The following is a 27,314-nucleotide window of genomic DNA, read 5'->3' as shown; positions in this document are numbered from 1 at the left end:
TCAAATCCCGGCTGAGACCTATACTTTTATGATCAGCAGGTGAAAATACGAATACACTCCAAAGTCTCGAAGCATTTCCATGTAATAGTCCAATATTGAAAAAAATCTCACACAGTAATATTACTGAATCGATTTCTTCATTCAAGAAGGCTCTGCAGATAAATCTCAACAACGCCCTTCCCTGCATGTGACGAGCAGCAACCAATGAAACCCGTCTCCGCCGCATACATCTTCTCTTCAAAGCCAAGAAGGAAAAAAAGTGTACGACGAATCAGTAATTAAGTGAGAAGGTGTTTCCTCTGTCTCTCTCACCTTCGTTTCTCCTCATACACTGTAAAAATGGGTTTATTTCGTTGCAAGAAAAGTGCTACAGTTAAATCATGCCCCGTCTACCAGTGTGCATGCACCAACTACTAATGTTCTGCGGCAAATACTGAGTCTAATTGTTGTTGTTGTTGTGGTCTTCAGTCCTGAGACTGGTTTGATGCAGCTCTCCATGCTACTCTATCCTGTGCAAGCTTCTTCATCTCCCAGTACCTACTGCAACCTACATCCTTCAGAATCTGCTTAGTGTATTCATTTCTGTTTTCCTGTCACCTGTATCCGTTTCCTGCTGCATTTTGAAAATTGTTTCTACAAATTTTACCTATAAATCAAGTAATAAATCTTCATGCTTAACACACCATATTGCATATTTCATGATTCCTCCATTTTGTTATTTTGTTTTTGCTTATCGTGTGCATTTCATGTATTGTGATTCTACCCGAAGTGATGAACGCATGCTTCGTCCCCTGTGACGATATTCGACAAACAATTATCACGATCAGCCTCGTAACGCGCAAACAATTTCACGGAAATCTTCCTCCGCTGCTCTTCATGGTGATGTTAGGCGGCGAGGAACCTATCGGGCAGACATCGTCCATCTGATGGACGAGTGTGTCGGCACCACTAACAGACACCTCTGGTTTAGTAGCGAGTGGTTTGATTGTTATCCGTCGATCACCTCGAACGAGAGTGTCCGCACATTCCAACAGTGCAGAAGAAACAGCTGTGTGCGGCGTGCCGCCATGTGGGAGCTGGGAAAGGTTTGCGCGACGTTGTACCCGTGATGACAGGCGCCTCGCCCAACGACTCATCGTGCTTCTGTTCAGTGCCAGATCTACGCAGACATTCTGCACGCCCTATGAATCTGTGATGCTCAGGTTCTCCGCTAAATGACAGCTCTCTACTTGGAACGCACCTCCTTTAGAGACGCAACTTTTCAAGCGCCACTTATCGGAACTTCGTGAAACTGCAGGGGCTGAAGATGGAATATTCCACCATCTCCCACAACAACTTTCGCATTTTTTAACCGAAACTGGCCGAGAAAAAGAATGTGTTGCATTACTTATTGAACGCTCCTCGTAGTTACATTATGTGATCGAAAGTATCCGGACGCCACCAAAAACATACGTTTTTCATATTACGTCCATCGTGCTGCCACCCACTGCCAGGTACTCCATATCAGCGACATTAGACATCGCGAGAGAGCAGAATGGGGCGCTCCGCGGAACTTGTGTCATACGTCTGTACGCGAGATTTCCACTCTCCTAAACATCCCGATGTCTATTGTTTCCGATGTGATAGTGAAGTGGAAACGTGAAGGGACACGTACAGCACAATAGCGTACAGGTCGAACTCGTCTGTTGACTGACAGAGACCGCCGACAGTTAAAGAGAGTCGTAATGTGTAATAGGCAGACATCTCTCCAGACCATCACACAGGAACTCCAAACTGCATCAGGATCCACTGCAAGTACTATGACAGTTAGGCGGGAGGTAAGAAAACTTGGATTTAATGGTCGAGTGGCTGCTCGTATGCCACACTTCACGCCAGTAAATGCCACACGATGCCTTGCTTGCGGTAAGGAGCGTAAACCTTGGACGATTTAACAGTGGAAGAACGTTGTATGAAGTGACGAATCACGGCACACAATATGGCGATCCGATGGCAGGGTGTGGGTATGGTGAATGCCCGGTGAACGTCATCTGCCAGCGTGTGTAGTGCCAAAAATAAAATTCGGAGGCGGTGGTGTTACGGTGTGGTCGTGTTTGTCATGGAGGGGGCTTGCACCCCTTGTTGTTTTGCGTGGCACTATCACAGCATAGGCGTACATTGACATTTTAAGCACCTTCATGCAATTTGGGGATGGCGATTACATCTTTCAACACGATCGAGCACCTGTTCATAATGCACGGCCTGTGGTGGAGTGGTTACACAACAACAATATCCCTATAATGGATTAGCCCGCTCAGAGCCCTGACCTGAATCCTATAGAACACCTTTGAGATGTTTTAGAACGCCGACTTCGTGACAGGTCTCACCGACCGACATCGATACCTCTTCTGAGTGCAGCACTCCATGAAGAATGGGCTGCCATTCCCCAAGAAACCTTCCAGCACCTGATTGAACGTACGCCTGCGAGAGTGGAAGCTGTCATCAAGGCTAAGGGTGGGCCAACACCATATTGAATTCCAATACTATCGATGGAGGGCGCCACGAACTTGTAAGTCATTTTCCGCCAGGTGTCCGGATAATTTTGATCACCTACTCATAATGAAAGCAAGAATTTTACCAAGTTGTTTAATACAAAGCATTGCCTACGTACACGGGGATAAATCAACAATCAATTTTTATAATTTATTACAACAAAAATGCACAATTTTGATTAACGTTATGTTTTAATGTAGTCACCCTGCTTGGTCCAGCGTGGCGCAAGCTTTCCCATGCGTTCCGAAAAAAAGGGCTTTTGTTAGGCTACAAGCTAGCTAAGTGTACACTGTTTCTTTTACCAGCTGATCGGACCTGAATCGACGGCCTCTTAAAGCTTCTTCAAGTGGCCCTAACAGATGGTAGACTGGGCGAGAGCGGGACTGTATGCAGAATGCTCAAATACCACGAACGTAGTATCTGAAGAGTTTGAGCAGTGTGGGTGGCGGTATGTGGATGCGCATTGTCATGCTTCAAAAGAAACGCCTGTTATGCGTGGTCTGATAAGCAGAACCGTGACTAATTTGTCTTGTTAAACATTGGAATCTGTTGTGGCTGTAGCTGGACCCCGCTCTTTCCTCATCATTCACGCTCGTTCGACCACTTTTGAACTGTTCAGTTCACTGGTAAACACTTCACTGTGACAAAACATTGTCCCCGTATTGTGCTGAAAGTCCACAAAAACCGGTCTGCGGAGGTGTTGTTTTATAGTGCAAACAGAGAGCGGTGCAGCCTTCCTTGGGTCTTAACAGCCCAAAGCGGAGTGATGTGGTAAGGCGCAACCTACCATAGTCGAAGACAACGATGCCGTCTAGCGGCTGGTGAGTACAATTAGATCCAGGCACTTATTGACTTCCCCTTTTTTTCGCGTCGTATTAAATGCACTTTCATAGTTTGTTTGATTGCCTGTCATGTCTTGACTGATTATACAATAGAAGGTAGGTTGTTTTGGGGGAGAAGGCAAGCAGCAAGGTCATCGGTCCCATGAGATTTGGGAAAGATGGGAAAGGAAATCGGCCGTGCCCTTTCAGGGGAACCATCCGGGCATTTGCCTGAAGTGATTTACGGAAATCACGGGAAACCTAATCACGATGGCCGGACACGGATTTGAACCGTCGTCCTCCCGAGTGCGAGTCCAGCGTGCTAACCACTGCGCCACCTCGCTCGGTAGAATATAAGGAAAACTGGTTTTTAAAATCGAACTGAAAAATGCGTCGCACTTGTTCAGAAGCGAGATTGAGAGAAAAAAGTCATTAAGAAGAGAGGAACATATTGAAAGAAATAGCGGCAAATTACATACGAAATGAATGTAGAGAGGTGTGTAAATGCTGCATGCTTTGTAACTTTAAACGGTATTCTTGTTATTAATTCTAAATAACGTATGTACTGGTTAAAAAAAAGTGCAAATCCTGGATGAGCCCTTACATTTTCCTTTGTCACATTAAACCAGCTAAAGAGTTTTGTATTAGTCACCGAACGAAATAACTGGATTTGTCAGAAAGCCTTGGTTATTACTCTTGGGAGGTGTATTTAGTGTTCATTGACCATCGTACAGGCTGTAATCCTCTTATATTTAACCTCAACCGATGTGCCTACTTAGTAAACTGTACTTTCGCTGGGAAATGAAATGATCGTATGGCATTGTTGGCCGGTAGGCCCCATCCGGGGAAGTTCAGCCGCTGAGTACAAGTCTTATTTCCGTCGACGCCACAATTCTTGAACCTATTCTAATAAAACAGGACTACAATCGAGCGTACCCAGACCCTGAGCTGGTGCGAGGGCGCCCTGTTAGTTTCGCGATGGATGGTCAGATAGTTTTCAGAGTTCAGAATTTGTTCTGGATACACTTGCTGCTAGCCAGTGCCGATTATTTGTTCCAACTTTCTTCAGACTGATACTGAGTTGATAACGCCTGTCTGTGTGGCACGGCGCAGTTTGCGAGTTCGGTTTGTGAAGATCTTTTTCTTTTCTTTCTCTTTTAAGTATCTGTCACCATCCCCTGCCTTTCCACCGGGTACGCCTCTAATTATAGCGTAATTAAGTTAGTTTTAACAGGTTCATATTCGTCAAAATAATTTATTCCCACAGTTATTTGTTAGGTATGTATTTCGAACACACTACTCATTATAGTACAGCTATGTACACTTCACCTTGTTTTATTGTCGGACCAACGGATGCCCATTGTGAGTTTAGCCTTCTCACTATTACGAATTTCCCAGCCAGAAGGCGTTCTTTACTCTATAACTGTCTTCGCGCTTAATCAGGTTGGCGGGAGGTAGGATGCTGGGAGACGTGCCCCCCCCCCCCCCCCACACACACACCCTTCTGCTGCGACTGATATGACTTCTCCAGAAGCATTCTTTCTTGATCTAGGTGCCGATGAACTCGTTTCGTCCCTTAACTCCAACGAACCAGTTGTGTACAAAAACTAAGTTTCCTAAAAACCTGTTAGTAATACACTTATGTAAGTCTGCAAGCTTTCGTGGCCCCTGTTGCTAAAGTTAAAATCTTCTTGGTTGTTAGGCCGCGTCATATTTTTCGAAACATTGGACATTTCTACCTTTGTTCTGGGATCTTCTTCAGGTCCTTGAACACACTATCTACAGAGGACATCACAAGATCCTGAAGAACACCCCAGCAAAGTGGTCGAAAGCAGAAATAAGATGCGGTCTAACAATGCAGCAGATTTTAACTTCAGTATTATTCGTGCTACAGATAAAACCTAGGCGAAGTACAGCTTCAGTTGCGGAGTCACAGGATTTTGCGCTGATTTTATTAGTTATAGAAGTAAATTCAAACATGCATTGTTATGTTAGCTTTTTGATGCGTTCTACCTGTCACTGACAATTTCAATACGAAAATGTTCCTTCTGTTTTTCTTTTCGGGAGATTTTTTTCTCTTATTTGCTCTGTTGTAGCCCATGATATTTATGACACGCTATTCGACCTGCTACTGTATTCAAGAAGAATATAATAATTCCAATCCCAAAGAAAGCAGGTGTTGACAGATGTGAAAATTAACGAACTATCAGTTTAATAAGTCACAGCTGCAAAATACTAACGCGAATTCTTTACAGACGAATGGAAAAACTGGTAGAAGCCGACCTCGGGGAAGATCGGTTTGGATTCCGTAGAAATGTTGGAACACGTGAGGCAATACTGACCCTACGACTTACCTTAGAAAATAGATTACGGAAAGGCAAACCTACGTTTCTAACATTTGTAGACTTAGAGAAAGCTTTTGACAATGTTGACTGGAATACTCTCTTTCAAATCCTAAAGGTGGCAGGGGTAAAATACAGGGAGCGAAAGGCTATTTACAATTTGTACAGGAAACAGATGGCAGATTCGAGGGGCATGAAAGGGAAGCAGCGGTTGGGAAGGGAGTGAGACAGCGTTGTAGCCTGTCCCCGATGTTATTCAATCTGTATATTGAGCAAGCAGTAAATGAAACAAAAGAAAAGTTCGGAGCAGGTATTAAAATTCATGGAGAAGAAATAAAGACTTTTGAGGTCCGCCGATGACATTGTAATTCTATCAGAGACAGCAAAGGACTTAGAAGAGCAGTTGAACGGAATGGACAGTGTCTTGAAAGGAGGATATAAGATGAACTTCAACAAAAGCAAAACGAGAATAATGGAATGTAGTCGAATTAAGTCGGGTGATGCTGAGGGAATTAGATTAGGAAATGAGACACTTAAAGTAGTAAATGAGTTTTGTTATTTGGGGAGCAAAATAACTGATGATGGTCGAAGTAGAGAGGATATAAAATGTAGACTGGCAATGGCAAAGAAAGCATTTCTGAAGAAGAGAAATTTGTTAACATCGAGTATAGATTTAAGTGTCAGGAAGTGGTTTGCGAAAGTATTTGTATGGAGTGTAGCCATGTATGGAAGTGAAACATGGACGATAAATAGTTTGGACAAGAAGAGAATAGAAGCTTTCGAAATGAGGTGCTACAGAAGAATGCTGAAGATTAGTTGGGTAGATCACATAACTAATGAGGAGGTATTGAATAGAATTGGGGAGAAGAGGAGTTTGTGGCACATCTTGACAAAAAGAAGGGACCGGTTGCTAGGACATGTTCTGAGGCATCAAGGGGTCACAAATTTAGCATTGGAGGGCAGCGTGGAGGGTAAAAATCGTAGAGGGAGACCAAGAGATGAATACACTAAGCAGATTCGGAAGGATGTAGGGTGCAGTAAGTACTGGGAGTTGAAGAAGCTTGCACAGGATAGAGTAGTATGGAGAGCTGCATCAAACCAGTCTCAAGACTGAAGACCACAACAACTACTGTATTTATTCCTGAAGCTTTGAGTAATGTTCCCTTTTGAGGGGGGAGGTAGTTGCCATTGAGGCTGAGAATCAGGTACCTCCTCAGTTTAGTAACTTTACAAATGAGAATGCGTATTGAATACAGACACTACGTCACATACGTTGCAGTGGCCGGGCGCGACAGAGATTCAAAGCCACAATATCAGCGTTTCTTTACCAACCACATTCCTTAATCTTAAAACTTACTGTTAACGCGTGATAAAAAAACCTAAAATGTTCTAGTTTAGAGCCATTAATCATATATAATATGTATGTAAGTTTTTAGCAGACACTATGAAATAGTTATTCCTTCCATTATGAGAGCATTGATGCTCGCTTGAAATAATCATCGCTCTATTTCAAAACTATCAGCGCAGTAACGGCGCCTTAATCAAGAATCTTCTACATTGGGTTCCCCAGACACTTATCCTGAGGGGGAGGGGGGGGGGGGCGTCGCAAGACTATGATTTCCACTTAGTAAGCTGGTCAGTTTCGAGACGTTTTTATATGTCGCACAAAAAGTTTGTTATATCTCATGAGAATTGACACACTTAGCTACTCAAACGAAATCACTTCTAGATGTGTAAGAGGATTCGGTAACGAATACAAATTCTGTGATCCAGATTACAGGGGGGGGGGGGGAGTACCCCTCTTGCCGCCCCCCCCCCCCCTTGCCTCCATCTTCCAAACACATATGGTTTACTATATGGAGTTGTTAAGCCTTTCATTCAACATGGCTCCATATGGCAGTCTCTCCTCCTAGCTAGAATACAGTAACTGGTGCAAAGGGCGACGAAAAACCTAATAGATACAACCGTAAGGAAAACGTGAATAAGTGTGTTACAATTTGAATCTACTATACATTAAAAAGCAGGTGTGATGCGAACTACTGTTTTTCGGAGTTCAGTTTCCGGAATTAAATAGTAAGTGGCTGCAACGTACAAATAAATGCGACTAAGAGCGTTTGAAGAATTTAGTTTTTGCTCAATGTGAAACGTGCTATGCAGCTACAATTCATTATAGATAGTGGATACCACATCAGGCGGATTTATTTAAATTAAAAAGGCCGATGATTTATGGTTTCTGGTTGTTAATTTAAACAAATCCTCCTGACGATAGGTGTACAGTCCTCCGAAATGCTTAATGGATATATTAGTGAAATCACTGGTTACAGCTATGTGTACACTTCATTTGATTTTTGTGGTTTCCTCTAGCACAACAAAAATATGGTGCTCCAGACAGTTGCCGGCCAGTGTGGCCGTGCGGTTCTAGGCGCTTCAGTTTGGAACCGCGTGACCGCTACGGTCGCAGGTTCGAATCCTGCCTCGGGCACGGATGTGTGTGATGTCCTTAGGTTAGTTAGGTTTAATTAGTTCTAAGTTATAGGGGACTGATGACCACAAATGTTAAGTCCCATAGTGCTCAGAGCCATTTGAACCATTTGAACCAGACAGTTGCTGCATGTTTTAAATGCCTTAAAATGTAAAGGAATCTGCGTGAGCAACTAAAGATGCGCACCACGCTCTAAAGCCGATAGGAGAACTAATTAACGACGCGCTTGGTTGCTGTTCATACCGGATTACGACTCGAATGTGTTCACTACGGCACCTCAAGAGGCATATGAGTCAGAGTATCATCCGCAGTCGCAATCTGTAGATCCCTGACATCGTTCATAATGAAACAAACATTTAAGGAAAGACGTTAACCCCCTAGAATCTGTTCAATGAAGGAGCACTCACAAAAGGTCGTAAGAGCACTTCAACAATCTTCACTAACTGCACCAGGTTTTAACAAATCAAGATTTACACGACATTCTGGTGTTGATCTAGTAAAATAGCTTTAACTTTCCTTTTCAACAGACGGAAGAAGCAGTGTTCCCCAAAGGCTTATTCTAGCGTGGCAACAGCTCCCTGAGAGAGAGACACCACATTGTTTCGTGACTCACAGACCAGCACGCGAGGCGCTGGAATGTGTTTGTCGACTGTGACGGCAAAGAACATCTTTCATAACGGGCTCAGTGGTCTAGGGGTATGATTCCTGCTTTGGGTGCAGGAGGTCCCGGGTTCAAATCCCGGCTGAGCCCTCCAATTTTATCACCATGAAGTGAATATACGAATACAGTCCTAATTCTCTAAACATACTCAAACAATAGTCCAATACTAAAACCAAATACATAATTTTATGTATTGTATTGTATTGTGTGTTAACGAGGGACCTAGAAACGACGGAGAGGCTCCGTCCCTGCCGCAGCCGCAGTGGTCCACAACCCCACGACGACTACTGCAGTCCACTGCACCCCTCCGCCGCCCCACACCGTACCCAGGGTTATTGTGCGGTTCGGCCCCGGGTGGACCCCCCCTCCCCCAGGGAACGTCTCGGGCATGGATGTGTGTGATGTCCTTCGGTTAGTTAGGTTTAAGTAGTTCTAGGTTCTAGGGGACTGTTGACCTCAGAAGTTAAGTCCCATAGAGCTCAGAGCCATTTTGAACAACGAGGTCATTAGAGACGGAGCACAAGCTCTGATTGGGGAAGGATGGTGAAGGAAATCGGCCGTGTACTTTCGAAGGAACCATCCCAGCATTTTCCGGATACGATTTAGGGAAATCACGGAAAACTTATATTAAGATGGCCGGAGACGTGTTTGAACCGTCGTCCTCCCGAATGCGAGTCCAGTGAGCTAACCACTGCGCCACCTCGTTCGGTACGATTCCACGCATTAGAAGAAAACAATCGTGAAGCTATCCATTCTCATACTAAGGGATTGTAACAGGCAAACCCATAGTGAAACTCCGAATATAAACTGGAAGAAAAAAAAAGGCAAGTGTACACGAATCGCTAATCTACACATATTATAAAGGCCCTCGTCGCGTTTTTCTGTCTGTTTTGCGGCTAATCTCTCGAACTACTGTACGTATTTTGGTTACGTTTTCACTGTCAACCTAATTCACGAGGAAGGTTTGTGTTTTTTTAATAGATATTATAAAAAATCGTCCGGCCATGGATACTTAGTGCTATCCATAAAATAATTCACCAGAAGATCGCGACAAGCAGCGAACTTCATACGGCGCTATTGTGTACGTGATGCAATTTACTTATCTCTGTTAATTACTCTCTTATTTGTTGTGAGAAACAGAATCTGGCAGTGGACCACAAATGGACTAGCTAGCATTACAAGACCTTTAGCACTACCCCTGACGTTTCGTCCAAAGCTACGTTGGACATCTTCGGCGGTGTTCCTGGTTGTGCCGAGTCTGGCCGGCTAACGAGTCGGACGTCGAAGAACGGCCTAAATACCGTGGAAAGTGGGCGTGGCTGGATTTCACATGATAGCAGAGATAAACCTTGTCAACACGGAAGAATTCTCGGCAGCTGAAACATCCAGTCGTGAAAGTCTTCATTGTATGTACGGGGTTTTTCAAAAATGATCGGTATATTTGAAACGGTAATAAAAACTAAACGAGCAGCGATAGAAATACACCGTTTGTTGCAATATGCTTGGGACAGCAGTACATTTTCAGGCAGACAAACTTTCGAAATTACAGTAGTTACAATTTTCAACAACAGATGGCGCTGCGGTCTGGGAAACTCTATAGTACGATATTTTCCACATATCCACCATGCGTAGCAATAATATGGCCTGGTCTCTGAATGAAATTACCCGAAACCTTTGACAACGTGTCTGGCGGAATGGCTTCACATGCAGATGAGATGTACTGCTTCAACTGTTCAATTGTTTCTGGATTCTGGCGGTACACCTGGTCTTTCAAGTGTCCCCACAGAAAGAAGTCACAGGGGTTAATGTCTGGCGAATAGGGAGGCCAATCCACGCCGCCTCCTGTATGTTTCGGATAGCCCAAAGCAATCACACGATCATCGAAATATTCATTCAGGAAATTAAAGACGTCGGCCGTGCGATGTGGCCGGGCACCATCTTGCATAAACCACGAGGTGTTCGCAGTGTCGTCTAAGGCAGTTTGTACCGCCACAAATTCACGAAGAATGTCCAGATAGCGTGATGCAGTAATCGTTTCGGATCTGAAAAATGGGCCAATGATTCCTTTGGAAGAAATGGCGGCCCAGACCAGTACTTTTTGAGGATGCAGGGACGATGGGACTGCAACATGGGGCTTTTCGGTTCCCCATATGCGCCAGTTCTGTTTATTGACGAAGCCGTCCAGGTAAAAATAAGCTTCGTCAGTAAACCAAATGCTGCCCACATGCATATCGCCGTCATCAATCCTGTGCACTATATCGTTAGCGAATGTCTCTCGTGCAGCAATGGTAGCGGCGCTGAGGGGTTGCCGCGTTTGAATTTTGTATGGATAGAGGTGTAAACTCTGGCGCATGAGACGATACGTGGACGTTGGCGTCATTTGGACCGCAGCTGCAACACGGCGAACGGAAACCCGAGGCCGCTGTTGGATCACCTGCTGCACTAGCTGTGCGTTGCCCTCTGTGGTTGCTGTACACGGTCGCCCTCCTTTCCAGCACGTTCATCCGTCACGTTCCCAGTCCGTTGAAATTTTTCAAACAGATCCTTTATTGTATCGCTTTTCGGTCCTTTGGTTACATTAAACCTCCGTTGAAAACTTCGTCTTGTTGCAACAACACTGTGTTCTAGGCGGTGGAATTCCAACACCAGAAAAATCCTCTGTTCTAAGGAATAAACCATGTTGTCCACAGCACACTTGCACGTTGTGAACAGCACACGCTTACAGCAGAAAGACGACGTACAGAATGGCGCACCCACAGACTGCGTTGTCTTCTATATCTTTCACATCACTTGCAGCGCCATCTGTTGTTGAAAATTGTAACTACTGTAATTTCGAAAGTTTGTCCGCCTGAAAATGTACTGTTGTCCCAAGCATATTGCAACAAACGGTGTATTTCTATCGCTGCTCGTTTAGTTTTTATTGCCGTTTCAAATATACCGGTCATTTTTGAAACACCCTGTAAAAATATTATTCTGTATATTGTCTGTATTGAGGTAGGTTTCTGTTTTGACTCACAGTAGTAACGTGTGTAGGATTTTGCTAAAGCGGAAGATTACTTTGTTTAAAAAAAAGACTATGGTTAGCTGTGCTCATGTCTCAATCAGCGCCAGTTCTATAAACTTTAATCCGTTTGTGCGGGATTTTGAACTCACACCTTGATGCGAATCGGGAAGTAGTCTGAAATACATTGAAGAGAAGAACCGAGAAGCATTTGCTAAACGAAATCGATATGGAGATTGTGGAAACGCGAGACAGTGTGATCCACAGCTAAGCAACTGTCAGACTTTTCCGTTATTGAAGGAGACCGACATCGGTAATTTAGATTACGGATGTGGGCTGTGAGGGAGGAAGGAAACCAGTTAGTAGAAGGTCCAGGTCAAAAGTCTGGAGTGTGGAATAGCTGCATTTTAACGGTGTTCGCCTGTTAACTGTGACCTTCCGAAAGGTGGTGTAGGAGGACTGAAGACGAGAACGATTCTAATTACTGCTTATGTCAACGAGAAAGGGTCGTTTTATTTACAGTTACAAGGAGTGTGATTTTTAAAGTGGTAGGAAATTAGTACAGGGCGATATTTGTTTTATCGATATTTTTTTGAAGAGGAATAACTAGTACTCCAGCAACGACTGGGCAGCGCTGCTGCAAGAGGGTAGCAGCCAGCACAGTAGAGGGTGGTACTCGAGTTGCTGCTGGACTAATGGCTATTCTTTCCATTTTGTTGTCCCTATTAATACAATCCGCAGAACAAACATCGCACTAGACTATTTTGGGACCGCTCTGTTGAATGGACATGTTTGATCCCGCTTTACAAATAATTTTGTTTCTAGCAAACCGACGCTTTCCATTGAAGTTCGGCGTTGCACGAGGCATGTGATGAGCAGTATTTGTTTGGGATTACTTCGTCTAACATGACAGAAAATAAATCGAAAAAATCACCAGTGAAAATTTGTTCAAAAATGTTCAAATATGTGTGAATTCCTAAGGGACCAAACTGCTTAGGTCATCGGTCCCTAGACTTACAGACTACTTAAATTAACTTATGCTAATAACAACACACACACACACCCATGCCCGAGGGAGGACTCGAACCTCCGGTGGCCGGCCGGAGTGGCCGAGCGGTTCTAGGCGCTTCAGTCTGGAACCGCGCGAACGCTACGGTCGCAGGTTCGAATCCTGCCTCGGGCATGGATGTATGTGATGTCCTTAGGTTAGTTAGGTTTAAGTAGTTCTAAGTTGTAGGGGACTGATGACCTCCGCTGTTAAGTCCTATAGTGCTCAGAGCCATTTGAACCGAACCTCCGGCGGGAGGGGCCGCGCAGTCCGTGACATGACGCCTCAAACCACGCGGCTAAAAATTTGTCTTAGGAGAGATACCTGTATACCTGGTATCATCGTTCAAACATTTGATGAAACTTTCTGATGAGACGTTTCTTAAATTAAATAAATTAACTGTCTGCCTTCAGGCATTTGCTCTCCTCAGACACCAGGTTGTTATCGAACATAGTGACTGATGGTAGAATTTTATAAGACAGTAGAAGTCCATTAAAAACTGGTTTGGTACTTCAGTTACACGGTGAGCATATAATTGCTCTGCCTAATAACAAAACAACTTATATGGACAGTATTTAAAACACTTAACATTTCATTGTTTTCTTCCAAATCATAGTGGGATTTTCATTATCATTTGCTGGTTACATTGCCTTCGTACAGGGATGGATATCTTCTTGATCATTTTGATAAATCTAAGACACAGCCTGGATGAATAAAGAAACCATATCAATAATATTACCGTACGTTACATAAAATTATATGTTTGGTTTTAGAATTGGACTGTTGTGTGAGGATGTTTACAGAATTAGGACTGTATTCGTATATTCACATCCTGGTGATAAAATTGGAGGGCCCAGCCGGGATTTGAACCCGGGACCTCCTGCACCCAAAGCAGGAATCATACCCCTAGACCACTGAGCCCGTTGTTAAGATCATCTTAGCCTTCACAGTCGACGAACACATTTCAGCGCGTCGCGTGTTGATCTGACTCACGAAACCCTGGCGTCTTTATCAGTAAACTGACTCACTAGAATGCGTCTTTGGAAAATATTTCTCTCTTCGACGGACGGAAAACGCAAGGTTAAAGCTGTTTTATTAAATGGACACCAGGACCTTGCATAAAACCTCTTCTTGCTGCGAGAATACTACAGCTGTAGTAGCATCCCGGATGCCTGTCCCCAAAATGCCTGGATTCTTCCTCGTCCTCTTCTATTGCTCTTCTCTCCATAGCCACACTTTCTGTGCTCTCTTGGACAATCGGTTTCATCCATTCTGTAACATGCCCAGACCATGGTCTGGCATTTTATGTGATTGATTGTACTGAAGTGACAAGCCGTTGATTTTAGGGACCTTAACTTCTACAAATGGATACACAGATCGTTGCTGACACATTTCGTATGGAGATGCTAGATCACATTACTAAGTGAGTTTTTGCTTATGTGAAGTTTATTTCTTGTCCTTCTGAAGAAGATGGGTGTAAATCCGTTGAAGCCATGGTTAAGGTTAGTTGAAAACCACTATTTATTGCAAATAGTTCGCTGTCTTATTCACCTGCTGCCCGTAATACTACAATGAGTCTGTGTCAATTATCTTAGTTTCTCATTTATGACGTGGTCAAGTCGGGAAATACTACATGCTCTCCTGAAGTGGTCCGTTTGTAAAATTCTCAAGTCTCTTATTTCTTTCTGTGAGTCCTCAGAATTCACTACCATAACTTGTTACTGGTTCCAAGACGAATTTATATAGCCTAAATACATTTTTAACATTTAAATGCAGTTTTTAGGACCAAGGTATGGAATTTAATTCCTGAATAGTCATCCTTCCCTGGTTCACCGTGCAAGGTGATGCAGTGGTTGGCACTGTGGACTCGCACTCGGGAGGACGACGGTTCAAACCCGCGTCCGACCATCCAGACGTAGGTTTTCCGTGATTTCCCTAAATCGCTCCAGGGAAAAACCAGGATTGTTCCTTTGAAGCGGTACTGCCGATTTCATTCGCCATCCTTGACACCATCCGAGCTTGTGATCCGTGTCTAATGATCTCGATGTAGACGGGACGCAGATACTTCTTCCTTCCTTCCCGCCTGATCCGTTTTTGGATATCTGTGTCACATCTTCCTTCACGTGACAGGGTACTGCCCAGGTACTGAAACTCTGTACACAATTTAATAACCTGTTCGTCAATGTCGGAGTTACCTCCCTCTTCTCCACAAAATAGATATTCCGCCTTTTCAGACCCCACTTTTTATACTCTTTCGACAACTTCCTAAGCATGTAAGATCTATCCCCTTCATAGTTTGCTGCAGCGACCTGATCATCAGCATAGAAAAGTGTACACATACACTGGTTCCCTACATCAGCGCACACACACCCGTGCAATTTCTACACCATAAATCGATTGCCTTTTGCACATACAACTTGAAGAGTTTGGGAGACAACAGCATCCTTGTTGCAGTCCTGTAGCTAGTCTAGGAGCCTCTCTAGAAATTTCTTTCCCGACTGTAGTGACACATTGTGCCGACTTGTAGATGTTTTATAAATCCTGATTTGCCAGAACGTGAAGCAGTTTGTGGAGTGCTGTTACCGACGCTTTCTGAGTGCACTTTAGGCTTCATAACAAAATAGCTTGCATCGACATTATTTAATGCACTTAAAAAAATTTTATTTCTTTCAATTCATGGTGGGAGTTTCACTATCGATTAACTAGTTACAGTGCCTTCGTATGGGAATCGGTGGATCCTCCTGTCTTGGATGTTACTCCAATACATGAAAGACGATTGGCGGGAGCGAAGTCACAAGGTTCCAGCAAAAATGACAAGTCTCAAGCACAGCCTGCATAAATAAAGAAATCAAATCAATAATATTGCTTATATACGAATGTATGTGTCCGAAAGAACAGAGACCACGCGGGATCCGCTGCTGTGATACATACACTGCTGCAAATATATATTTGAGATTCGCCGATGACATTGTAATTCTGTCAGAGACAGACAGCAAAGGACCTGGAAGAGCAGCTGAACGGAATGGACAGTGTCTTGAAAGGAGGATATAAGATGAACGTCAACAAAAGCAAAACGAGGATAGTGGAATGTAGTCGAATTAAATCGGGTGACGTTGAGGGTATTAGATTAGGAAAGGAGACGCTTAAAGTAGTAAATGAGTTTTGCTATTTGGGGAGCAAAATAACTGATGATGGTCGAAGCAGAGAGGATATAAAATGTAGACTGGCAATGGCAAGGAAAGGGTTTCTGTAGAAGATAAATTTGTTAACATCGAGTATAGATTTAAGTGTCAGGAAGTGGTTTGCGAAAGTATTTTTATGGAGTGTAGCCATATAAGGAAGTGAAACGTGGACGATAAATAGTTTGGACAAGAAGAGAATAGAAGCTTTCGAAATGTGGTGCTACAGAAGAATGGTGAAGACTAGATGGGTAAATCACATAACTGATGAGAAGGTATTGAATAGAATTAGGGAGAAGAGCAATTTGTGGCACACCTTGCCTAGAAGAAGGGATCGGTTGGTAGGATACGTTCTGAGGCATCAAGGGATCATCAATTTAGTATTGGAGGGCAGCGTGGATGTAAAAGTCGTAGAGGGAGACCAAGAGATGAATACACTAAGCAGATTCAGAAGGATGTAGGTCACAGTAGGTACTGGGAGATGAAGAAGCTTGCACAGGATAGAGTAGCATGGAGAGCTGCATCAAACCAGTCTCAGGACTGAAGACCACAATAACAACACACACACACACACCGATTTTGATCCGATGACAGCATATGGCACCTGGGGGATAGTAGATATCCTGATGATGATTCCAGTGTCGTCCTCCAAAAGATAGCATAGCATAGTTACCACAGCGCCCTATGAGCCTATTATTTAATAGGGCATGATCACAGCCAGAAGGCTAGGTTCAAATGGCTCTGAGCACTATGGGACTCAACTGCTGAGGTCATTAGTCCCCTAGAACTTAGAACTAGTTAAACCTAACTAACCTAAGGACATCACAAACATCCATGCCCGAGGCAGGATTCGAACCTGCGACCGTAGCGGTCTTGCGGTTCCAAACTGCAGCGCCTTTAACCGCACGGCCACTTCGGCCGGCTAGAAGGCTAGGTGTGGTGCAAACGTGTGAGGTGAGCCGTCAACCATACCACGGAGATGCACTCGTGCTTCCAACAGCCGTCTGAACAAGTTTGAAAGGTGTCAAATTGTGGCCTTCCGAGTGTCGGGATGGGCCTTTAGGAGTATCGCCACACAAATTGGACGTGCTGCGTCAGTTGTGCAACGATGCTTGTATCAGTGGTCAAGTGAACATTCTCACATCCGTAGACGACGTTCTGGACGTCCAAGCAGCACAGACGCCCGCCAGGATCGTACAGCTACCACAGCACAGGTAAGAGGTTAAGAGATTTTGTGAAGCCATATTTGTCAACACAACTTCTTGCGAACCACTTATTAGCAGTGAGACTGAGGGCACGCACACCGTTAGTCTGTCTTCCACACACGCCACAACACTGAGGAGCATGCCTCGACTTCTGCCGTCAGATGATCACTTTGAAGATGGATTGGCGCAGTGTAATCTTGAATGATGATAGCAGATACTGCCTGCACCCATGTAATGGCGCAATAGGCTGCATGATGCGCAACTTCACTCCCAACGCCCAAGGCGAAGTCCATCTTTGCAACCAAGACACCATGCAGCGCGGTACAGATGGGCCCAACAACATGCCGAATGGACTGCTCAAGATTGTCGTCACGTTCTCTTCACCGATGAGTGTCGCGTATGCCTTTAACCAGACAATCGTCGGAGACGTGTTTAGAGGCAACCCGGTCAGGCTGAACGCCTTAGACACACTGTCCAGAGACTGCAGCAAGGTGGAGGTCCCTGCTGTTTCGGGGTGGCATTATGTGGGGCCGACGTACGCTGCTGGTGGTCACGAAAGGCACCGTAACGGCTGTACGATATATGAATGCCATCCTACGACTGATAGTGCAACCATATCGGCAGCATATTGGCGAGGCATTCGTCTTCATGGACGAAAATTCGCGCCCCCATTTTGCACATCTTATGAATGACTTCCTTTAGGATAACGACATCGCTCTACCAGAGTGGCCAGCATGTTCTCCAGACATGAACCCTATCGAACATGCCTGGTATAGATTGAAAAGGGACGACGTGACCCACCAACCACTCTGAAGGATCTACGCCGAACCGCCGGTGAGGAGTGGAACAATCTGGACCAACAGTGCCTTGATGAACATGTGGATAGTATGCCACGACGAATACAGGTATGCATCAATGCAAGAGGACGTGCTACTGGGTATTAGAGGTAACGGTGTGTACAGCAATCTGGACCACCACCTCTAAGGGTCTCGCTTGTAATGACACATTCCTATGCTGAGACATACAATATCTTAAAAGCTGCGCCAAAGATAAATTGAGAGGCATGTATATTATAATCTTTGTAAAGTTCACATTGGATTCTCTTTTGTTTCATACTCCAAGGAGCTAAGGGACACTCTCGATTGTTGCCTCGTGGAGGATGGACGTGATTTTTGGACTGTGCGGAAAGGCAGCCATGTAGTTAGTAATTATGGTTTGTGCGGCGAGCACTGCAAGTCTTATGGTGTTGTGAATAAAAAATAGTGAGAAGTATCGAAGTGTTACGAAAATTATTTAAAGCAACGTAGCATTGTATTGCTTGGTTTCCACCGTCTTCGTGAAGTGAACCGATGCCGACTTAGGAAGATACACACGGTCAACAAGGAGAAGAACTTCGATGGCGACTGATGAATTAATATTGTGGCAGAAGGACTAATTCTACGTCTAAGGTGAGAACTCTGATTAAATCAACAATGACGTAGAATTCAAAATGTAATTAATCGAAATGGTAAATTATATTACAGGCATATTTCACGCAGCACTGTATTTGTCCGCATTCAAGCCAGTCAATACGATCCGTCAAAAAGCCTTTCAAAAATTCTAAAGTTAAAGAACACAATTAAATCAAATGTTTTTTTATTTATTTCGCCACACTGGCGACCGCTGACAGGGACAGTGCTGGTGGAACAAAGAGTAAGTACTTCATTGTTGTGCTACAAATGTACTTGTACTAATTACTGTTTCTCTGTTACATGATGCACATGGAAAATGACGAATAAGGTGAAACAATATTAACTGTATAAACGGATGGCACAATAACCAGAAGGAACAAGGACAAGGATTTACAAAACTAACGTAATCGTGAGTGACGCAGCTCAGCCGGAATTAAGGTAGGAAAGCGCAAACGCATGCAATGGCTGCACCTTGGCTTAGCTCCACTTGAAGCAGAACCTTTTCCCTTCCATATTAAAATCCTGGTAGTGTTTGTGGCAACACACAATTACACTTTGATAATTACTTTTTTATGTTCAACAATCGCAGAATTAGAAGACGTAGTGCGCCATCTTGTAAATTTCCGACGCGCAACAAATAACAATCGCGAGATATTTCTATTAATTCAACTGCGAGAGAATTTAAAGATTTAGATTAACAGTGAAGTACAGATAAAAATAATATCTCCACAATGGAATCGGAGAACTTTAATTTGACAAATGTTCATGGACACGTCACCGATTCTGACAATAGTGACGTAAATGATGACGCAATTAGTTTTTCAGCACAACATAATGTAGAAGTAAATACGATTCAATTGCACTCCACAGGGATTAACAATAATGAACCACTTGCAAATGAAACCTTGTGCACAGTCGATGAAGCATCGATTACCAGATCAGATGAAAATATTTCGCGTGAAATCAGTGAACCTAGCCCGGTTTCGATTCAATCCGATCGTGGTAGAGAAACAATGGCTACAAATAATGGCATAAATACAAACACACAAGCTTCGTCAGTTACGCTTGAGGCATTATATAGTCTGATGTCAAACGTGGGCGAGCAATTATCTGATTTAAAGATCAGCCACAACACAACGAACACAAAACTGGCGAATCTAGAAGTCAGCCACAACACAACCAACACAAAACTGTCGAATCTAGAAATCAGCCACAACATGACAAACACAAAATTGTCAAACATGGAAATTGGGTTCCAACAGCAGTTTTCAAGTGTAAACACGCAATTTGAAAACATGCACAGACATTTCGATCAACGCTTAAATAAACTCACCAATGAAATCGATCAAAAGATCGAAGACAAAGTCATCAAAACCGTCAATAGTGTATACAATGTATTGGCAAATGACTTAGAAAAGAAATTGTCAGATCTTACAAACAAACAGGAACAGGAACTGTCAGAAATAGTAGAAACACACAATCAAACACAAACCGTACAAAAAGAAATACATGAAAACGTACAGGCTATTCAATTAAATTTAACAAGAGTACAGTCCGCATGTGAAGAAATACCTGACCAAGTTAATAAAGTTAACGAAGAAGTCGGTTTTCTGAAACAGGAGACTCGACGTATCAAGGCGGACATTATCAAAATAAATGAAACTTTAGAAAACGGTAATGTAAATGAATCAATAACTGACCGGGAAACAAAACTTTTTGAAAAATTAGGTAATGAAATCAAAGTAGCCGAGGACAGAATACGTAAGGAAATTGCTGGTAGACTAAATGTTTCAAATGATTTGCCTACGTCAAGCAACAGGCAGCCTGACACTTATTCACCCGTGCCAGATTACGATGTCAATAACGCAGAACATCACGCGCCCAGTTCGGCGTATGTGCACGCACCGGCGCAGGCAAACAATGGCTATTCGCCAAACGCGGTGCTGCAACAGGCAGTAGGCGTGTCGCCTTGCATCTCGACGCTTCTAGTCGATGAGAGCCTGTTGAAACATAGACAGTTTCCAGTTTTCTCCACAGAATCCAGAAAAACTCATCCAGTCGTATTTGTAAGAGCATTTAAAAATGTCTTACCAAGAAACTGGACTGAGGCACAGAAGATTAGATATGTAGTAGGCTTCACACAAGGCGACGCACTTTTGTGGGCCACAGACATGGCTGAACAGTGCGTCACCTACGAACAATTTGAACGGGCTTTCTTGGAGAAATATTGGTCTGCTGGGGTCCAAGAAAGACTGCGACGTGAGGTATTCAACCCACAACCGTTCAACCTAAAAAACGGCGGGTTGAGAAAGTATTTCGAAAAGTACTTGAATAAGACGCGCTATTGGAATAATCCAATACCGCACGTAGACGTTCTCAAAATTCTGAAAACCAGACTACCCGCGAACTTACGCGAAAAATTGGTAACCATACCGGAGAACGACCTTGAATACTTTCTTTCCGTGCTTGACTCAATTGATCTAATATACGAAGAAGAGCCGAGCACAAGTAATCGGAATGAACACTCCGTAACCAATCAGAACAACGGTAACGGGAATCATTTTAATGGCAATGGACAAAACCAACACAGTTGGCATCCGTATCCGACAAGGCCAAGTAATGGAACCTGGAATTACGGAAATCGGAAGAATTCGGCGCCACAGAGACGTGAAGACCGAAGGTATCGTGCAGATTACGGTCCACGCCGGTATGGAAATGATAGAAATCACGTGAATGATTGGTCAGGCCCGCGTGATGAAAGGCGGCACACAAATGAAAATTACAATAGTTACAGTAATAGGAATGACAGACCAAGGAGGAATAGCGACGGCCGGTCGCAAGAAAATGTTGCACGCAGCGGTCTGGAACCTAATTGGCGACAGAATAACCACTCAGTACACTTCGTAGAGGTAACGGACAGTACTGAAGCAACGCCGTTGTCTCCCCCGGTAAACAACAATCGGTCGTAATGAGCCCCCACCGGCCGACCGATTTGACGACAGGGGGCACAAACAAGCACACATTACATCTTAGACAATTATTTTTAAGATATGATCAGGACGCGACCGTAGAAGATGATCTATGTGAAGAAGAGAAGAAAGCACCGGACAAGGTAAGTGACCTCGTGCAGGCTGTAATAACAGCAAAGATAGGAACTATAATTACCAACGTAATTTTAGATACAGGCGCATCTACGAATATTATTTCTAACAGTTTATTTAAAGAAGTTTCGAAAGCATTAAAAGTACCAGTGTTGCCAACGGAAAATTGTAAAATCTTGACAGCTGTAGGAAACAAGTCAAAAAGTATTAAGCGGCAGACGCAAATACCTGTTACCATTAGCGATGTCACGATAAACTGTACATTCTTAATCGTTGAGAAATTAATCGTCAATTGTATTTTAGGTATGGAAGTTTTCCGGCAGCATAAAGTAAACATCGAAACTAGTAACCAACTGGGGGCATATGCCACCTAAAAAACGCATAGTTAACCACACCTAATGAAACATGTGTTACTGTGAGTCTTTAACACTATAAAATAAACCACACGGTACTTTTGTAGTCTAACTCAGTTATTTAAGAGAGAGGAACGAAGACAAATTAACGCGAAGGCCAGGGTTTGTTCGCTTGAGACGAGCAACAAGCCACGCGTCGAAGTTGCAATTCAACGCTCAGCTGATGTGCACGCGATAGCTGCATGTCAAGACAAGGTCATTGGCCGCGCTGTAGGCAGCGAGTCGGGGAGAAATCTTCCCCCTTCCCTGTCCGATCAGCTGAGTGTATACAAAGCGCGAAGGCGCATGCGCGGTCGAGTCCAGACGACACGTGACTCATATTACACGATGGCGGCTATCACGAATAATGTTCACCAACAATGCAGAGTTTTCTCCGCGCCTGCAGTCCAGTCATGGTACACAAGCGCGCATGCGCGGAACGTTTAAAAGTTTTGAGACCATGCTTACTATGAGACACAGTGACGAGAGCCATTCAAAAACAAGAAAGAAAAGGATACTCAAGTCTTGTAAATAGTAGCTTAGAAAATTTAATTATAAGCTGGTATTACGTAATAAAAGTGAACATACAAGGACATACTGGTCATGGACGGTATTGTAATATTATATTATATTGAGTAAAATCTTAGCTTGTACGGAAGGAGAAAGAAAAGAGAAAAAATAAATAAATAATGCAGATAGATAACCGGATGAAAGGTTATGTACACGAGAACAACACACAACTACATATTGGGAAAAAGCAGCAAAGAGGAAAGCAAAGAGATAACGCATACATTTACATTACACAGTAGCTAGCGATTTTTAGAATGAACAACAAGGTAAACGTGTGAATTTTTGTGACTAAGGAAAAGAATGACACAAGCGTTAAAATAGGAAAATAATAAACAGATCTATGCAGCGTGAGTAATGAACTGAATCGCTCTCAAAGCAAATACCTAGGATTTGAAACACATTAACGTTAGGAAACACCTAAAGCACTCAGCAAACAACTTTGTAGAATATATAAGCTATACACGAGGTTATATGTACGAAGGCTAAAGTGTAAAGGAGGAAAATATGGAATGATTGCGCATTAATGGACCGTAAGGCAGTTATGTATGTAGGAAGAAATATTTAGTTGTAAGTATTATTAGTATAAGGGACGATGCTCAGCACACCCTGAATTATTTTTGAATATTGAAGGAATGGTGCAGGGTACCGAAAAAGGGCCTCACCAGCAATGTGTAGATTAAGTGGTAGATATTTTTTGTGTGTATAAACGTATATATGAATGTGTGAAAGGCGAAAGAAGCTCTGTACATGTACGGAACTTAAACAACGTAGAAGTGTATAAGGAAAATTAAACTCTAAGATAACTTCGTATAAACAGGTATACCTAACGTCAAGAACCAACTTAATTAAAACCGTAAGACTCTACGAGTTTACGAGAAAATGCGAAAAACCTGATACAAAGTGCAACATTAGCGATTCTTCACTCATGTATGCAGAAGGAAGGTATGGATTACTTTACACACTTGAAACATGAAATGATAAATCACGTTAAAATTATATCTTACATACATATCACGATTTACAGTCACAAGGAATGAAAATGATATCGCCGCTATACGAGAAACAGGTAAGTAGTGTGATCGACGACCTGTAAGCAAAGGAATCGTCTATAAAATAAACTGTGAAAAAAAAAGAACGTCATACAGAATTTCATGCTGCACTGAAGCTATGCAAGTCTGATTATTCGTGTACATAGATTTTCATGACAACCGATGCATTAAAATGTCTGTATTTTTTCTCCCATGATAACACAAGACGCCTATAAGCGTACTTAAATTGAAAATGATACACGCACACAAGGGCGTGCTGCTATTATGAAACACTGTACATATTAATAGTTGCTACACCCTGAACTTCAAGATTGTATGTTTATATGTCTATGTTAAGGTAGGAAGTTTTATTAGAGGTAATGATTTACAAGCACACCAGAACGTGCTTAAGCACAAAACACTGTACATATTAGGGTTACGCTGCATATAAATGATTTGTGCAATTTCAGATTTTATACGTAAAAAACCGTAGCATACACGTAGTCGTTGCCATTACCCTAAGTAGAAGGTAGAAAATTCCCTTCCCGAGCTGTAGTGGAGCGGCTACAGGTGTGTTCTCTGCATGCTGAGGCATGTCGTTGCGTATGAAGAATACGTAACGAAGGTAAACCTTAACTTACACTCGAGTTCAAGAAAGAAAACAAAGGAATTGTTCCTTCTAACTGATTAATGGAAAAAGGTGTGCGTGTCAGTAAAATCCAAGACGAAGAAGCCACTATGAGTGGTCAAAATTTTTTTCAATTTTAGTCGATAGTTTTTTCCTGTAATTAATGTAACTAATGTATTGTATGTGTTTTATGTTATTCCATTGTATGTGATGTACTTTGTATTTCATACCAAGTCCCGTGACTTACAAATTTGTGAATATTTATGTACATTGACCAGAAGTATTGAGGGGAATGAATCTCGATAAATACAAAAGGTAAAAGGGATTAATGCGAAGAAAAAAGTGTAGTGAAAAGAAAGTTTCGATCGCAATACTCGCGGTTAAAGTGGTGTGTGTAGAAATTGAAATTGTGCAAAGTAGTGCTACGTTGCAAGTGTCAGCGAGCCTAAACAAGGGACATCGAAAAATTGAAGCTAGTATCGTCAAACGACCCATGGCGTCACAATAGGAAAGGACAATGCCAAACAAGTTTGACATGGTACGCTTCTTACCTGGAGCGGCATCGACGGGATCGTCCTCCACCTCGCACATAGTGTGGTGTGTTCTTCGGGGCACATATTCCAATGTACCTCGTCGTATCCAGTCTTAAGTACTGGAAGGAACTGCAAAAAGCACACGCATACTGAGGTTCGGAAGTCTCGACGGTACCCGCACGTCGGTGTATATTCAGTGCACTGGCGCGTGCATTCAACCAACGTCGCCAGCTAACGCCGCTTTCACACTATACGGTTTTGACCGTACGGCAAAAAGCCGTACGGCTGTAGGTGTGAAGAAATGTATGGCGCCTTTCACATTATACGGCGACGGCAAAATGCCGCTGCCGTGCCGTGCTGCAGCCGTGTCTTGCCACTACAACAGACGGTCGCCGTACGGCAAGTTCGACAACAGTGGCCTACGTGACTAAGTGCATGCTTTCACACTGGACGGTTTTGAGCCGTACGGCGTCGACTAGTTCGTTGTAGTGTCGTTTTATTCATTTGTGTTTATTCTTGTTTACTGAAAAGTGTAGAAGAATGGATGAAATTGATACTGAACTTTTGATAACCTTGGTGGAAGTAAGACCTGTTCTGTGGGACAAAACTGTAGATGCGTATAGAGATCGTATTGCTACAAAGAATGCTTGGCGGGAAGTTTGCGTAGCACTGAAGCAAGATTTTGATGAGATGGAAGACAAAGATAAAAATGCGTTTGGTAAGTATTTATTTAATATATTAATATTACATTTAATACGTTTTAAACAGTTTTTATTTAACGTTATAAATTTTATTCTAAAAGTAAATCGTTTGTTTATAAGTAAATTACTGCTACCAGTCACGTTTTTTTTGTTTTGTTTATATTTTGCACGACGCGTTTCGGGAAATAATTCCCATCCTTAAGTGCGTTTTTCTCTAAGTTTTCATCATGTGTGGTGTCTTTTTATGTGTCAGGTCTTGCATTCTGTTTTCTTTACTGTAATTTATAAGAGAAACACGCACAAGACCTCACAAATAAAAAAACACTACACATAATGAAAACTTAGAGAAAAAAACGCACTTGAAGATCGGAATTATTTCCCGAAACGCGTCGTACAAAATATAAACAAAACGATTAAAAACGTGAGTGGTAGCAGTAATTTATTTATAAAGAAAACTATTTACTATACAGTCGCAGGCTTTCACAAACAATCTACAAAAAGGAAAAGGCTTGTTAATTTATATCTTTGACATCTGCCATGACACGCTTCCAGCATTTGTCATAAAATATTTACAAAGAGTGTTCCTTATGGCGTTGGCTGTCAGTCCTCCTCTTATGTTGGCATCTTGGGCTAAGTCTTCCAAACCAGTGAAGGATGTGGTGTCTTCAATTATAAATCCATCTCTCTGACGTACAAAATTGTGTAAAACAATGCAAGCTTTAACCATTTTTACTGCAAAATCTGGATGAACATTTAAAGGTCGGTGAAACAACCGCCACTTATTGGTGAGGATGCCAAAAGCACATTCCACATACCTCCTTGCTCTGCACAAACGGTAATTAAATACACGTTTCTCAACTGTCAAGTTTGTTCCCCCAAAAGGCCGGAGCAAATGCGTGTGTAGGCCAAATGCTGCGTCTCCCACGAAGAAGTAGGGTACTTTTGGACCTTCCGTACCAGGCAGACATTGGACGTCTGGAAATTCCAGGGAATTACTTTCTATTGACTTCCATAAACTGGACCGTCTGAACACTGAAGAGTCACAGTCTTTGCCATAACTTCCTACGTCGACATAAATGAACCTGTAGTTGGAATCCGCTACAGCCATCAGAACCACAGAAAAGTATTCTTTGTAATTGAAGTACATTGATCCGCTATTAAATGGGGCAGTAAGACGGATATGTTTTCCATCCACCGCTCCTAAGCAGTGGGGGAAATTAGCAGTACGTTCAAATCCAGCCGCTATTGATTCCCATACCTCTTTGGTCGGTCTTTGTATACATTCTTCCCGCAGTGATGACCAAATTGCTGTGCATACATCATTAACCACTTTACTTGCTGTAGAAATCCCAATTCTGTACTGGAAATGTAAGTCAGTGAAGGAACAACCGCTTGCCAGATACCTGAACAAAACGAAAAAAAATCAGTGACATTTAGTTTGCAGTGGACATTTTTTGTTACAGTTTTGCTTTTTTCTATACAAAATTAAAATGTTTTCATACAGTTTTGTTTCCTTTTGATGTAGGTATAGAAGTAATACGGAGGTGGACCAATCTACGAGACTCCTTTGTGAAGTCAAACATAAAAATTCAAGCTGCGAAAAAAAGTGGCTCAGCAGCAAAGAAAAAGAAAAAGTATGTAT

The 27,314-nt window shown here is 42.8% G+C and overlaps 1 protein-coding gene and 2 non-coding genes across 3 annotated transcripts in view; 1 reads left to right on the top strand and 2 right to left on the bottom strand.

Annotated features, from left to right (window-relative positions):
- The window catches only part of LOC126090494 (uncharacterized), a 687,867-nt gene that overhangs the window by 317,405 nt on the left and 343,148 nt on the right, over window positions 1–27,314 (bottom strand). The gene's annotated exons all lie outside the window — the stretch shown is intronic.
- Window positions 8,854–8,925, top strand: Trnap-ugg (transfer RNA proline (anticodon UGG)). The gene has a single exon. It is a non-coding gene; the product is annotated as a tRNA-Pro (tRNA).
- Window positions 13,734–13,805, bottom strand: Trnap-ugg (transfer RNA proline (anticodon UGG)). The gene has a single exon. It is a non-coding gene; the product is annotated as a tRNA-Pro (tRNA).

This window comes from Schistocerca cancellata, chromosome 1 (genome assembly GCF_023864275.1).
Source record: "Schistocerca cancellata isolate TAMUIC-IGC-003103 chromosome 1, iqSchCanc2.1, whole genome shotgun sequence".
Lineage (NCBI taxonomy): Eukaryota > Metazoa > Arthropoda > Insecta > Orthoptera > Acrididae > Schistocerca > Schistocerca cancellata.
Note: the sequence above shows the minus strand (reverse complement) of the source record. Positions and strands in the feature narration are given on the sequence as shown.